Source organism: Caretta caretta, chromosome 3 (genome assembly GCF_965140235.1).
Source record: "Caretta caretta isolate rCarCar2 chromosome 3, rCarCar1.hap1, whole genome shotgun sequence".
Lineage (NCBI taxonomy): Eukaryota > Metazoa > Chordata > Testudines > Cheloniidae > Caretta > Caretta caretta.
Genome location: NC_134208.1, coordinates 156,866,693 through 156,881,488, shown reverse-complemented (window position 1 = coordinate 156,881,488; position 14,796 = coordinate 156,866,693). Strand labels below are relative to the sequence as shown.

Here is a 14,796-nt window from a genome sequence, read left to right as displayed (position 1 = left end):
TCACCGATGGATTGAAGTTTCCTCAGGAAGTCAGTGGTGTCTCGAAGGTAGCTGGGAGTGCTGGTAGCCTACTGACCGCTATTCCTACCTGCATGCCTCCAGCTTTCACCCTGACCACACCACACGATCCATCGTCTACAGCCAAGCTCTGCGATACAACCGCATTTGCTCCAACCCCTCAGACAGAGACAAACACCTACAAGATCTCTGTCAAGCTTTCTTACAACTACAATACCCACCTGCAGAAGTAAAGAAACAGATTGATAGAGCCAGAAGAGTTCCCAGAAGTTACCTACTACAGGACAGGCCTAACAAAGAAAATAACAGAACGCCACTAGCGGTCACCTTCAGCCCCCAACTAAAACCCCTCCAACGCATTATTAAGGATCTACAACCTATCCTAAAGGATGACCCAACACTCTCACAAGTCTTGGGAGACAGGCCAGTCCTTGCCTACAGACAGCCCCGCAACCTGAAGCAAATACTCACCAACAACCACATACCACACAACAGAACCACTAACCCAGGAACTTATCCTTGCAACAAAGCCCGTTGCCAATTGTGCCCACATATCTATTCAGGGGACACCATCACAGGGCCTAATAACATCAGCCAGACTATCAGAGGCTCGTTCACCTGCACATCCACCAATGTGATATATGCCATCATGTGCCAGCAATGCCCCTCTGCCATGTACATTGGTCAAACTGGACAGTCTCTACGTAAAAGAATAAATGGACACAAATCAGATGTCAAGAATTATAACATTCATAAACCAGTCGGAGAACACTTCAATCTCTCTGGTCACGCAATCACAGACATGAAGGTCGCTATCTTAAAACAAAAAAACTTCAAATCCAGACTCCAGCGAGAAACTGCTGAATTGGAATTCATTTGCAAATTGGATACTATTAATTTAGGCTTAAATAGAGACTGGGAGTGGCTAAGTCATTATGCAAGGTAGCCTGTTTCCTCTTGTTTTTTCCTACCCCTCCCCCCCAGATGTTCTGGTTTAACTTGGATTTAAACTTGGAGAGTGGTCAGTTTAGATGAGCTATTACCAGCAGGAGAGTGAGTTTGTGTGTGTATGGGGGTGGGGGGGGATGTGAGAAAACCTGGATCTATGCAGGAAATAGCCCGCCTTGATTATGTAAAGAGTTGTCACTTTGGATGGGCTAGCACCAGCAGGAGAGTGAATTTGTGTGGGGGGGTGGAGGGTGAGAAAACCTGGATTTGTGCTGGAAATGGCCCACCTGTTGATCACTTTAGATAAGCTATTACCAGCAGGACAGTGGGGTGGGAGGAGGTATTGTTTCATATTCTCTGTGTGTATATAAAGTCTGCTGCAGTTTCCACGGTATACATCTGATGAAGTGAGCTGTAGCTCACGAAAGCTCATGCTCAAATAAATTGGTTAGTCTCTAAGGTGCCACAAGTACTCCTTTTCTTTTTGCGAATACAGACTAACACGGCTGTTCCTCTGAAACCTGTCAGCTTCTACTCTGAAATCTGTCAAGGAAGGTATGTGGATCCCACCAGACGTTAAAATGAAAAGTAAGGGAGGGGAGGAGGACCCAGGCAGCTTCAGATACAGTACAGGAGGATTTCCACTTCTGAGCAATGAAAGTAGAAATTGACTTTTCCTTTCCAGATGTACATAATATTCAGAAAGGGAATCTAGCACCTGACTTCCAGATTTGAACACCCTCAAAATTCAGGAGTGCTCAAGCTCAATTTGGGCAGCTGTTACTTCATTTCTCCCAAATCAAATCTGCTGATCCACTGTAATTTGCTGTAGAAAAAGTAGGATAAAATTGAGCAACAAATGCTGGGGTCTTCCCAGTACTAACTAGGACTGGAATTGCTATTTTCAACAGCTATTACCATTTTTTTTTTCGTTTTGTTTGTTTAAAAGGAAGACAGTAATATTACATTGGCAAATTCCCCATAGAAACGCAGAGTGGAACAAAAGAATAAAAAAGACACCTCAGCTTTTCCACATTTATGTAGGATAGTCTTATAATATGGATCCAGATATCCTCCAATCACACAAACTGAACATTGCTCCACTTTACTGCAGTTCTATAACCATGCGCAAACCAGTCCTGTCTGTGTTCTGTGCATATCCAAAATTCCTGCTGAATTCAGAAGTGCCTGGCTTTTGTGACCATACGTCCTAATCTTTTCAGCCCTGGTAAGAGAAGCAGGTTTACATTTAGTAATTGGGTGGGAAGCCTCTCTGAAAAAGTTAGGTGCTGTAGGAGGTGTTGCTTATTCACTCGGTCATGTGAGACCTTCCTGTTACAATAGTAAACCAGTGCAGCATAGAATGCACTTTGCTCCTAGAGTCTAGAATAAGGTCCTTTGCTTCTATACACAGCCCATTAAAGACAACGAAAAGACTTCCACTCACTTCAAGAGGCTTTGGACAGAACTGGTTATACACAGGGTCCTGGTCCCACAGCGGAGGGGGGGCATGTGAGCTTGTTGCAGAGGTGCTGCTCAGCGATGGGGAACTCCTGGCACCCCAGCCTCCAAAATCATTCAGGCTGCACTTTCTGCATGACTATGTGCTAGCTGAGGGGTGCATGGGAATTGGTGGCCTTTGCTGCAAGTGATGGGCATCTCAGGTACTTAATGCCATGGCCTAGAGGAGAGAAGTGCATAACTGCAGAGTCTGCAGCTGCCTAGGGCCAGCGCTGAGGATTTAGAGTCCCTTGTGCTGCCGTTGCAAGGTTCAAGCATGCTCAGCCTTGGAATAGCCACCCCTCCCTTGACTAGTAGCTGTAGCTATCTAAGGCTGGCCTCTGGCAACTGGCCCTATAGCTATAGCCAGAGAAGCGGCAGGTGGCTCTGACTACTGGGGCCATTAAGCTAAAGCAGATAAAGAAACTGGAGTTAACCTCAAGGAACAGAGGTCACCAGTAGGAAAGGAATGTCAAGGGAAGCAGAGAAAGAGGAAGCAGGTCAGGCTTGCAGCAGGAGAATTGTCCCAGCTGGTTAGGGAGCATGTCCAAAGTAGAAAGGAAAAAAGTATGGGGAGAGGTAGTGGTGATCAGGTAGTAGACTATCATGTAGATGGGAGCAGAGGGAGAAAGGCTGGTGTCTTCAGATTCCCAAGGGCTAAGTCCTCACTTCGGGGACATGGTGTTTGCAAGTGGCTTGCTTAAATGGCAGGATGGGTGCTGAGGGAGGGATTTGTCAGAATTGATCAGGTATCTGCTGGCTTTGGAACTTTGAGCTGAGACTAAGACCACACACGGTAACTGGTGACATAGGGTGGTACTGGAGACATGGCTACAGAAGGTCTGAATGAGGAAGGAGATAAATCTGTGGAGAGTTTCCCTGATCACTTTGGAAGTTCTGCTCACTGTGGCCACTGGTATACCCACATGGGTGTACAGCTCAATGAGAAAAACTGGGGGCTGAGGGAGCTGGGTATGGCAAGGCATATAGTCATGTAGAGGAGTGTGATCAAAATGAAAAATGTCTCTGAGATTCAGTACCGGGTATACTATGGCACCTCCACACCAGGCCCACACTGACGACATAGGGGCGCACAAATATGTTTGGTGCTGGGGCCCACAAAAGGTTAATCCAACCCTGCCATGCCTCAGAGCTGTACCAATTATAAATAATGCACCCCCAAATGAATATGGCACCTGGAATCCAAGAGGGATTCAGAGCATATTTATGGGTGAGCTACCATCACAGGGCAGCAGTGAGTAAGAGTAGCCCACTGAACAAACAAAACAGAGTTATTTTCTCTTGCCAGGATTTAATTTTTTTGTAAATGAGCACAAGACAAGGGCCCCTCCTCTCTATTCTCATCTTTGCAGGGTGCAGTTAGGAAAACACCACATTGTGGTTTTCTGTCCAGGAGGGATATCTAGTCAGTGTTTCCTCAGGGCAAAGTCACCCTTTAGCCAGCCACACACAGACTCTCACTCTTCCTCCTCCTCCGATCTTGCAACTGTGCCATGAAACTGAAATGAACGCTACCTGCATTGATTCCTCAGCTGTTTAATCCATGCTGATCTCTCCTTGGTTTGCTCAGGTAGCACTCAACAGGTTCACACCAGCTCAAAGAGCAAGGCCCTTTTTCAACAGCAGTGTCTAACACCTCTCTTTGTTCCCCTTTCCCCAGGCTCCTCCAACCCAAACTCTCTGCCAGTGTAGTGGCACAAACTGCAGCCGTCACATTAGGAAATTCTGCCAGGGAGCAGTTTATGCTACTACACAGGCAACCTGGGCAGAACCAACTTCCGTTAGCTTGGCCAGTCTCTTTAACATATACATTGTTCTGCCATGGCAGAGTCATTCAATGTTAACTACTCTTTTAATTGTTCTGTGGCCAGTCTTTGCTGGCTAGTGTCTGATTCAATACACTGAGGATTATAGTTATACATAAAGGTCATTAAATTAATCAGAATTCATCAATTGTAAACAGATGTCCCAAACCGTCACAATACCCATATAAGCTAGGGCACTACTGATACAAAATGGGCACAAACGGGAAAACTAGCTCCAGGCTGCTGGCTTGTTTCGAGGAGAAAAGTTAATAGTCTTAGCCCAATTCCCACTGATCAGGTTTCAAGATTACAAAACTCCTTACTAGGGCAGTGTCACGAAGGAAGCTGAGACAAATAAGCGCAGAAGTGGTTACTCACCTTGTGCAGTAACTATGGTTCTTTGAGATGTGTCGTCCGCCACTCCCCGTGGGTGCGTCATTCTAGGTGCGCTTGTGCGACTTGCGCCTTTGATCAGAGATTTCTCATAGCAGTGTCTGTTCTGCCAGTGCACGTTACTCAGTCTTGTACCCCATCACATTGCTATATAGCACTGCACGGGTGAACTGCCCTCACTTCCTTCTCTACAGTGAAGCCCTATAACAGAAACATCCAAAGGAGAGGGGAAGGAGGATGGTTAGTGGAGCATCCATGGGGACTCATCAAAGGACAATAGTTACTACACAGGGTGAGTAACCACTTCTTTGAGTAGTGTCCCCATGAGTGCTCCACTCTAGGTGACTACTGAGCAGTTCCCTCTAAGGTGGAGACGGCTTTGGAGCTGAGTCCGGTATGGAAGAAAGTACAGCCAATTTGAACACAGTATTGGAAGCAGAGTCGTGAGCTACTGCATAGCGTTCAAATATATGTACAGAAGCCCAAGTTGCGGCTTTACATATTTCAATGCTGGGAACACTTCCGAGAAAGGCTGTAGAGATGGAAATGGACCTCGCAGAATGAGTTCCTAAGTCAGAAGGTGCTTGAATATTACAAGCAGAGGTGACCTGGATAGAGTGTGTGAGGGAGGGGGTAGGGGGGGCCGGAGCGAGGGCAGCTGCTTTAGCAGTGTTACTCAGCATGCTCAGTCTGTGTGAGCATGCTCAGTACAAGCCAAGCAGCAAATCTGGGGGGAGGGCTGACCCTGCCCGCTCCCCCACACGTCATCTCTGATTACAAGATTCGTAGCAAAAACTAATGCAGTCAGATAGCCACTTGGAAAGTCTTTGTTTACAGATTGCAGAATCTTTTGTTCTATCTGCGAGCAAGAGAAACAATTTGGGAGTCTTTCTGAAGGGTTTAGTCCTATCAAGATAGAAAACCAGGGCTCTCCTGATGTCAAGGGTGTGTAACAGTGCCTCATCTATATAGGTGAGATTTAGGATGGAAAATTGGCAGATGAATGGGTTCGTTAATACAGAATTCATAGGAAATTTGTTAGAAATTTGGGGTGTGGTCGTAACGTGACCTTCTCCTTAACAAATATTGCAAAAGGGGGATATGCCATAAGGGGCCTTATTTTCCCAACCCATCACACCGATGTGATGGCTGTCAGGAATGCTGTTTTCATTGATAAAGGGAGGAGTGGTTCAAATTGTAGTCTTGTAACACATTTAACAACCAGATTGAGGTCCAAAACTGGCCTATGACGCTTGATTGGTAGAAAGAGATTTCCAAGCCCCTTGAGGAACCTCCCTTGTTGTTAGGTGAGCAAAATGGGGTAACTCTCTTGGAGCATGGAAAGCCATGATGGCTACTGTGAGGACTCTAATGGAGCTTTGCAACAGCCCGGAGCTTTTGAGTGATAGAATACAGCCCTGTATCTCTGGCAGCGATGAGGTTGTCGGTGGAGTATGTTTGTGATCATGATCACACCGGCAGACAAATCTTATCCATTTCTGAGAGTATGTAAAGTGAAAAAATGATTACTAACCTTCTTGTAACTCATGTTCTTGAGGATGTGTTGCTTAAGTCCATTCCAATCAGGTGCGTGCTCACGCCGCATGCACGGCAACCGGAAAAATGTTCACCTTGTGGTATTCATCAGGTCGGCCTGGGGTCGTGCCTTCGTGGCGCTGAATATAAGGCGTTGCTGACCCACCACCCCCTCAGTTCTTTGTTGCCAGCTACTCCGACAGAGGGGTAAGGAGGGTGGGTATTGGAAGAACATGAGCAACACATCTCGAAGAACAAGTGTTACGAGAAGGTTAGTAACCATTTTTTCTTCTTCGAGTGATTGCTCATGTCCATTCCAATCAGGTGATTCCCAAGCCTAAATTTTGGAGGTGGGGTTGAAGCTTAAATGTTTGCTGACTGGAGCACCGCTCTGCCAAAGGTTGCATCATCTCTGGCCCGCTGGGCAACTGCATAATGCGATGTGAAAGTATGAATGGAGGACCACGTCGCTGCTCTGCATATTTCCTGGTGTGCCAGGAACACCGCTGATGAAGCCTGCGCCCTGTTGGAGTGAGCTGTAAGCGGAGGGGCTGGTACCTTCGCCAGGTCGTAGCACACCCGGATGCAAGACATGATCCATGACAAAATCCTTTGGGAGGAGACTGGAAGCCCTTTAATTCTGTCCGCGACCATGACAAACAGCTGAATGGACTTCCAGAACAGTTTGGTTCGCTCAGCGTAGAAAGCTGACGCCCCACAAACGTCCAGCGAGTGAAGTTTTTGCTCCCTGCTGCTTGAGTGCGGCTTAGGATAAAAAACTGGGAGAAAGATGTCCTGGTATATGTGAAAATGGGAAACAACCTTAGGGAGGAAAGCTGGATGCAGCCTGAGTTGAACCTTGTCCTTATAGAACACAGTGTAAGGAGGCTCCGATGTTACAGCCGTGCACATCCTCCTGGCTGAAGTTATTGCTAGCAGAAAAACCACCTTGTATGAGAGGTACAGTAGAGAACATGTCACCAGTGGTTCAAAAGGTGGCCCCATTATTCTAGGAAGGACCAGATTGAGGTCCCAGGCTGGGACCGGTTGTGGGACATGTGTATAGCCTGTCAAGACATTTCAGGAAACGGCTGAGCATAGGGTCGGAAAAGACTGACTGGCCCTCTGTGCCTAGATGGAAGGCAGAAATGGCGGCCAAGTGACCCTTTATTAATGACATGGACAGCCCCTGCTGCTTAAGGTGGAGAAGGTAGTCCAGTATAAGGGGTATGGACACGAATGTCAGTCACGGACAGCGTTGCGCCAACCAGACTGAAAATCTCTTCCATTTGGCCAAGTAGGTAGCCCTGGTAGAGGTTTTCTACTGCCCAGGACGACTTGCCTGACTGGGTCCGAACAAGCGAGCTCCCTCGGGTTCAGCCATGGAGCTTCCGTGCTGTGAGGTGCAACGACTCGAGGTTCGGGTGCTGGAGATGGCTGTGATCCTGTGTTATGAAGTCCGGGAAGAGCGGCAAGGTGATTGGGGCTTCCACAGACATGCCGAGGAGAGATGTGTACCAGTATTGATGGGGCCAAGCTGGAGCTATCAATATCACCAAGGCCTCATCCCTTCAAACATCGAGGAGCACCTTGTGAATGAGAGGGAGGGGAGGGAACACATACAAGAGGTGGCCCTCCCAGGGAAGGAAGAATGCGTCCGTGACGGATCCCGGGCTGTGAATCAGGAAGGAGCAAAATTGCTGGCACTTCCTGTTGCGTCGTGCAGAAAACAGGTCTATCTAGGGAGAGCCCCACTGTTGGAAGATTGAGTTTGTGACATCTGGGAGCAGGGACCACTCGTGGCCATGGAACGACCTGCTGAGATAATCCACTAACTCATTCAATACTCTGGGGAGGTAGGATGCTTCCAGGTGTATCGAATGAGCTACACAGAAGTTCCACAGCTCAAGGGCTTCCTGGCACAGAGGAGAGGAGTGTGCACCCCCCTCTTTATTTATATAAAACATCGCTGTGGTGTTGTCCGTCATAACCGATACACATTTCCCTTCCAGATGAACTTGGAAGGTCTGGCGTGCTAGGTGGATTGCTCTCAGCTCTCTGACGTTGATGTGGAGAGCAAGCTCTGCCTGAAACCAGAGAGACTTGTGTCCTGAGGTCTCCAAGATGTGCACCCCACCCCAAGGCTGACGTGTCTGTCACCAATGAGAGGAACAGTTGAGGTCTGGTGAAAGGAACTCCCATACATACCACCTGCGGGTCGAGCCACCACAGGAGGGAGATGGGGGTCAGGCGAGGCAGGGTGACGACCTTGTCCAGACTGTCCCAAACTGGTCAATACACAGAGGCTAGCCATGATTGAAGCAGCTGGAGTCTGAGCCTGGCATGCTGTACCACATAGGTACAAGCAGCCATGTGTCCCAAAAGCTTCAGGCAATTCCTTGCAGTTGTGGTAGGGAACTGCCTGAGACTTCAAACAATGTCACCCAGGGCCCGGAACCGCGATTCTGGGAGGTACGCCCTGGCCTGCATGGAGTCCAGGACTGCCCTGATAAACTCTATCTGCTGAACCGGGGACAGAGTTGACTTCCGCACGTTCAAGAGAAGGCCCAGTTTGTTGAAAGTTGGTGTTACGAATCCGACTTGTGCCTCCACAATTTCAGTTTCTTCATGAACCTGTTGAGCTCTTGCAGGTCTAGGATAGGCCTGAGGCCACCTTTGGCTTTCGGTAATAGGAAATACTGGGCATAGGAGCCCTTGCCTTTCAGCTCCTGAAGAACCTCTTCTACTGCTCCCAGTGCTAGGAGCGAGTGCACCTCCTCTATTAGGAGTTGCTCATGAGAAGGGTCCCTGAAGAGGGACAGGGAAAGGGGGGTGGAAGGGAGGGAGGGCAGAGAATTGGAGGGAGTATCCCCTTTCTACTATGCAGAGTACCCAGTGGTCTGATGTAATACAAGCCCATTCAGGGTAGAAAGGGGACAGTCTGGACAAGAACGTAAGGCTGGTTGGATCCAGTGTCTGTGCTGGTACGCCGTCCTCAAGCATGCCTTCAAAAGGCCTACTTTTGGCCTGAAGACAGCTTTGACTGATCAGAGCCCTGGACTGAGGAAGGGTGAGGCCTCTTCCTGTTGTTTCTGTTCCTCTGCCAGGAACTATCCTGCCTACTGTGTGGCTGGTAGAACCATGGCGGAGACTGTAGCCAAAAACGTTTCTGCTGTTTAGCGGGGGCATGGAGGCTGTCATAAATATAAAGGGAAGGGTAAACCCCTTTGAAATCCCTCCTGGCCAGGGGAAAGCTCCTCTCACCTGTAAAGGGTTAAGAAGCTAAAGGTAACCTCGCTGGCACCTGACCAAAATGACCAATGAGGAGACAAGATACTTTCAAAAGCTGGGAGGAGGGAGAGAAACAAAGGGTCTGGGTCTGTCTGTATGCTGCTTTTGCCAGGGACAGAACAGGAATGGAGTCTTAGAACTTTTAGTAAGTAATCTAGCTAGGCATGTGTTAGATTATGATTTCTTTAAATGGCTGAGAAAGGAATTGTGCTGAATAGAATAACTATTTCTGTCTATGTATCTTTTTTGTAACTTAAGGTTTTGCCTAGAGGGGTTCTCTATGTTTTTGAATCTAATTACCCTGTAAGATATCTACCATCCTGATTTTACAGGGGGGATTTCTTTATTTCTGTTTACTTCTATTTTTTATTAAAAGTCTTCTTGTAAAAAACTGAATGCTTTTTCATTGTTCTCAGATCCAAGGGTTTGGGTCTGTGGTCACCTATGCAAATTGGTGAGGCTTTTTTATCCAACATTTCCCAGGAAAGGGGGGGTGCAAGTGTTGGGAGGATTGTTCATTGTTCTTAAGATCCAAGGGTCTGGGTCTGTAGGCAAATTGGTGAGGCTTTTTACCAAACCTTGTCCAGGAAGTGGGGTGCAAGGTTTTGGGAAGTATTTTGGGGGGAAGGACGTGTCCAAACAGCTCTTCCCCAGTAACCAGTATTAGTTTGGTGGTGGTAGCGGCCAGTCCAAGGACAACGGGTGTAATATTTTGTACCTTGGGGAAGTTTTGACCTAAGCTAGTAAAGATAAGCTTAGGAGGTTTTTCATGCAGGTCCCCACATCTGTACCCTAGAGTTCAGAGTGGGGGAGGAACCTTGACAGAGGCCAATGGACTTCATCGCCCTCAAGTCCTTCAGGCGATGAAGCCTCGTGTTTGTTTTTTCAGAAAAGAGGGCCGAACCCTCAAAGGGGAGGTCCTGTATGGTTTGCTTGTAGGGGAGGCCAGAGCCTGGAGCCAGGAGCTCCTCCTCATGGCTATCCCTGTAGCCATAGTGCAGGTGGCTGCGTCCGCTCCATCCAGGGCCGCTTGCAGGGAGGCACGGGTGATGAGCTTGCCCTCTTCTACCAGTACAGAAAACACTGCGTGTGAGTCCTGCAGCAGCAGCTCCACAAACTTGGCCATTGCTCCGGAGGTGTTGTAGCTATACCTGCTAACAATGGCCTGCTGGTTTGAGATGCAGAGCTGCAACTCCCCAGTTGAATACATCTTCCTCCTGAACAGATCTAGTTTTTTAGCCTCTCGGTTTTTCAGGGAGGGCTCCTGGTAGCCCTGGCACTTGCATTGGTTGGCTGCGTCCATGACCAGGGAGTCTGGCAGAGGGTGGGTATATAAATGTTTGTACCCCTTGGAAGGGATGAAGTTCCGCCTCTCATTCCTCTTTGCCGAGGTAGGAAAAGAGGCTGGTGTCTGCCATGATGTCTTGGTTGTATCACTGATGGTCTTGATCAGTGACAAGGCATTGCAGGCAGGTCCGGAGGGGGCGAGGAGGGCAGAGAGTCGGCATCCTCCACCACTTCCTTTGCCTTTGATGTCCAGGTTCTGTGCCACCCATTGCAGCAAGATCCTGATGACTTCCAAAGCCGAGGCCATTGACTTGCCCACCACCGCCTTGTCTGGGGAGGACGAAGATGAGAGCCCTGCAGGAAGCGGGCCCTGCTCACTGTCCTTGGTCCGAGGCGGTCTCGCGGTGCCCAATGCCCCCGTGTCGCCAGCACTGGGAGGAATGGTGCAGACACCGCAGGTGGAGTGGGAGCCGCCAGGGCCAAGGCCAATGGCACCGAGGCCACTCGTGCTGGTGCTGTGGATACTGCGGACATCGGTGCCAGAAACCTCGGCACTGAGGGGGCCGCTGGTGTCGGAGCCCCAGCTGCTGACTGGGGCAGCGCTAACGCCGATGCTCCTGGAGCCGCCACCGCCTGTGGTGGCACAAAGGATGCCGAGGCCACCGACGCTGATGTAGAGTGCAACCCCCGAGTCTGGTGAAATGCCCTGGGCGTCCAGAAGGGCCACTGGGTCAGGGCCTGCCAGTCACACCGGGACCTGGTCCTCCTGCTTCTGCTGGAGGACACAAGTCCGCCTCCGATGACTCCGAATAGGATGATCATGGAGGAGCAGTGCTCATAGGTGTTGGTGATTGGCACCGTGGACTGGGGGACAGGTGTAGGTCCCCTGTATGGGCGGCCCGTGCTGGGGAATGATGCATAGGCGATGGGGAGTGCCATACCATCATTGCTGGCTTGCCCTTCGATGGTACCGGTGGATGAATCTGCACCAGAGACTTGTCACACCTTACGGAGGAAGACGGCAGCGTGAGCTCCAGCAAGTCCCAAGCAGCTCAAACGCCTCTGGCATGGAGGGCAGCTGCAGCTCTCGGCTGTGTCAGGCCAGAAAGCAGGGGGGTCCGGTCTCGACTGAACCTTTGTGGGAGCAGGAGGAGGAGTCGACATGAACCTGGTAGGCAGTGGGGCAGCGGTGTGGCCTGACTCGGGTCTCACGGCAGCAGGCTCTTTAGGTTTGGCTGGGCAAGAACGGACGCTCTCCAGCCTCCTTTTCCTTTGGGGCACTAGAGATTGAGACTGGAGTCTCCCTGTGGCCTGTATCTTGCCGGCAGAGCTGTGGCGGTGCCGAGGGTCTGTAGAGGAGTCCTTCTCGGCACTGGCTTGCGTGCCACTGGTGCACTTCACATCAAGGAGGAGGTGCTTTGAGTTGGCTCTGCTGAGCCAGGGTCCAATTGTGGACTGCGCGTGGCCTCCATCAGAAGGATCTTAAGGCGCTACTCCCAGTCTTTAAGGGTTCTCTGGAGAAACCCCCTGCAGATCCTGCAGCACTCCTTCAGGTGGCTCTCCCCCAAACACTTCAGACACGAAGCATGCGGTTTCGCTCCTGGGCATAGACTTGCCACAGTCCTTGCAGGCTTTAAACCTAGGGGAGTGAGTGGTGGGTCAGCAGGGCCCTATATTGAGTGCCATGAAGGCACGACCCTAGGGGGCACCCAGGCCAACCCAACAGATACTGCAAGGGGAAAAATTTTCCCGCTGCTATGCAGGGAGTGTGCGCACACCAGATTGGAATTGACATGAGCAATCACTCGAAGAACAGACCATTTTCTACTGTGTAACAATATTCTTTTTACTCTTCTGGGCCGGTTGTTTCTCATCCAGTGAACCATTGACCCGACATGCTTTGAGATAAAGAACTCTGAGATTGGGGTGAAGAATCTTCCTGTCTTCCTGGGAGAGTAGATGTGGAATGGCCTGGAGAATGATCAGTGAGTGAGTAAACAGCCAGCTGTATCAGGTAAGGAAACCATGTTTATCTGGGCCAGGTCAGAAGTATTTGGATGACTCCTGGAAAAGGGCCTCTAGTCTATTGAATAAGTAGGAGAGCCCTGTACTGATATTTGGGAGACCCAAGGCAAAGTTATCAGAATCCTCTTCCTCCAATTCACCGTGAAATGGTGGAGCATCAGAAGAAAACGGAGGTGAAGTTGTCGGTCCTGGGCAAATTTCTAGAGATCTTAATGACTGAGGCAGCTGAAAAAGAACTGAGGGCAGTTTGCCCATGCAGTGCTATATAACAATGGCACAGGGCACGAGACTGAGTGACACGCATGCTGAATGGACACTACTATGAGAAATCACCAATCAAAGGCACATGTGGAGCACCCCTAGGGATCCTACTTGAAGACGACTAGTTAATTGCTTCCTCTTTGTAGTTGCTTTCTCATTCAGGGCTGAAGCAGCACACTGTGTTTGAGAGCCAAAAGGCATGGGCCAGCTGCTGAGAGTTTCAGAGCAGCAAACACACTTATTTCCTGGTATCCCTAAGAATCACAGCAATTGAGGTAAATCACCCAACAGAAGAGAGACCTGGTACATTTGTGGCCTTAAATGGGATCCTACATTGGACTGGGAGCCAGTGCAGCATAGGAATCATCAGGTTGAGGTGGTCTCAAATTTCCCTGTTAGTAGTGAATGCCTCTTTGGTGTCAGCCCTACCTACTGTATAGAACATTGCAATCATCCATGCCTGGAGGTAACAAATATGCATCCACTCTTTCTAAAACACATTCCTAATTCCACTGGCCTAGAAAGTTAAGAGCCAACCAATTTGAACTGTAATTTAGCCATTTGAGGGAAGCTTTATTATTTGAGTTTTGCATATGATGAGTATACTGGATTCAAATTGATATAGTACTTTTCACTTCAACACTGGCAAATGTCTACCAAAAGCATTAGCAAAATAAGTCAAAACATTGAAAAAATATTTGTCAGGGTGGCACAGCATGGTAAATTGTCACCCTCACTTCTGTGCTGCAACTGGACTGAGTAACTGGAGAGCAGGGCTGCAGAGGCTGCTGGTGACGATGGGGAGCCCTGCCCAGTGCAGCATGCACCCCCAACTTAGGCCTGCCCCCCATGCACCCAATCCCCCACCTAGGTACGCCCCCCCAGCAACCTCACCCAGCACCCCTAAGGACTACCCTCATAGCATTCAACCCCTCCATCCAGGGATTGCCCCCAGCTACCAGTCCTCCCATGTAGAATCTGTCCCTCATGCATGGGCTGCATCCTGCAGCCCTAGTCCCTGCACCACCTCCCTGTGCTCATTAGTTTCCTACCTCAACGATACACCATGCCCTGCCCACCAGGGTCCTAGGGCCAGGGAGCCTGCTCCAGCTGGGGTAACTGGACCTGCAATCCTGCACAGCGGGGTGCTGAGCACCCTAGCCTCCTCCCAATGCTGCTGGGCCCAATTCTGCTGGGGGGGCACTGCTGCTGCTAGGCCTGATCCTGCACTGCCCCATTCCCCTCCCCCTGGCCCGCTCTGCATCCTGGGCTGGTGCTCCTCCCACTCCATCCTAGTTACGGCCCGGAGGATGTCACATGGGCCACAGATGGGTGTTGATTGTGCTGCATTGAGAACCACCATGCTAAACCCTGAGTACTCCTTGGCTGTGCTCTCATTGCCACCTGCTCAGACAACATGAGAGGTTGAACCATTTCTTGTTATCTTATATTGTGGAACTGCAGACATTTGCTCAATTGACTGATCCTATGAAGCACTGAATTTTGCAAATAATCAAAGGCAAAAACACCACACTGGTGGGAGACAATTCAGGACGAAACACATTTTATTGTACTGTAACACTAAAAGGACACAGAGTACTGCAGAGAATCACTCCAATGGGGATTTTTGGATTCATGAAGAGCTGGCTCACTTGAGGCACAAGTTACACTACTGTTTATGTACCTTGATTCAGAGTTCTGGTATGTGAAT

General features: G+C 49.5%; 1 long non-coding RNA gene across 1 annotated transcript in view; it reads left to right on the top strand.

Annotated features, from left to right (window-relative positions):
* The window catches only part of LOC142071623 (uncharacterized), a 29,944-nt gene that overhangs the window by 4,130 nt on the left and 11,018 nt on the right, over positions 1–14,796 (top strand). The gene's annotated exons all lie outside the window — the stretch shown is intronic.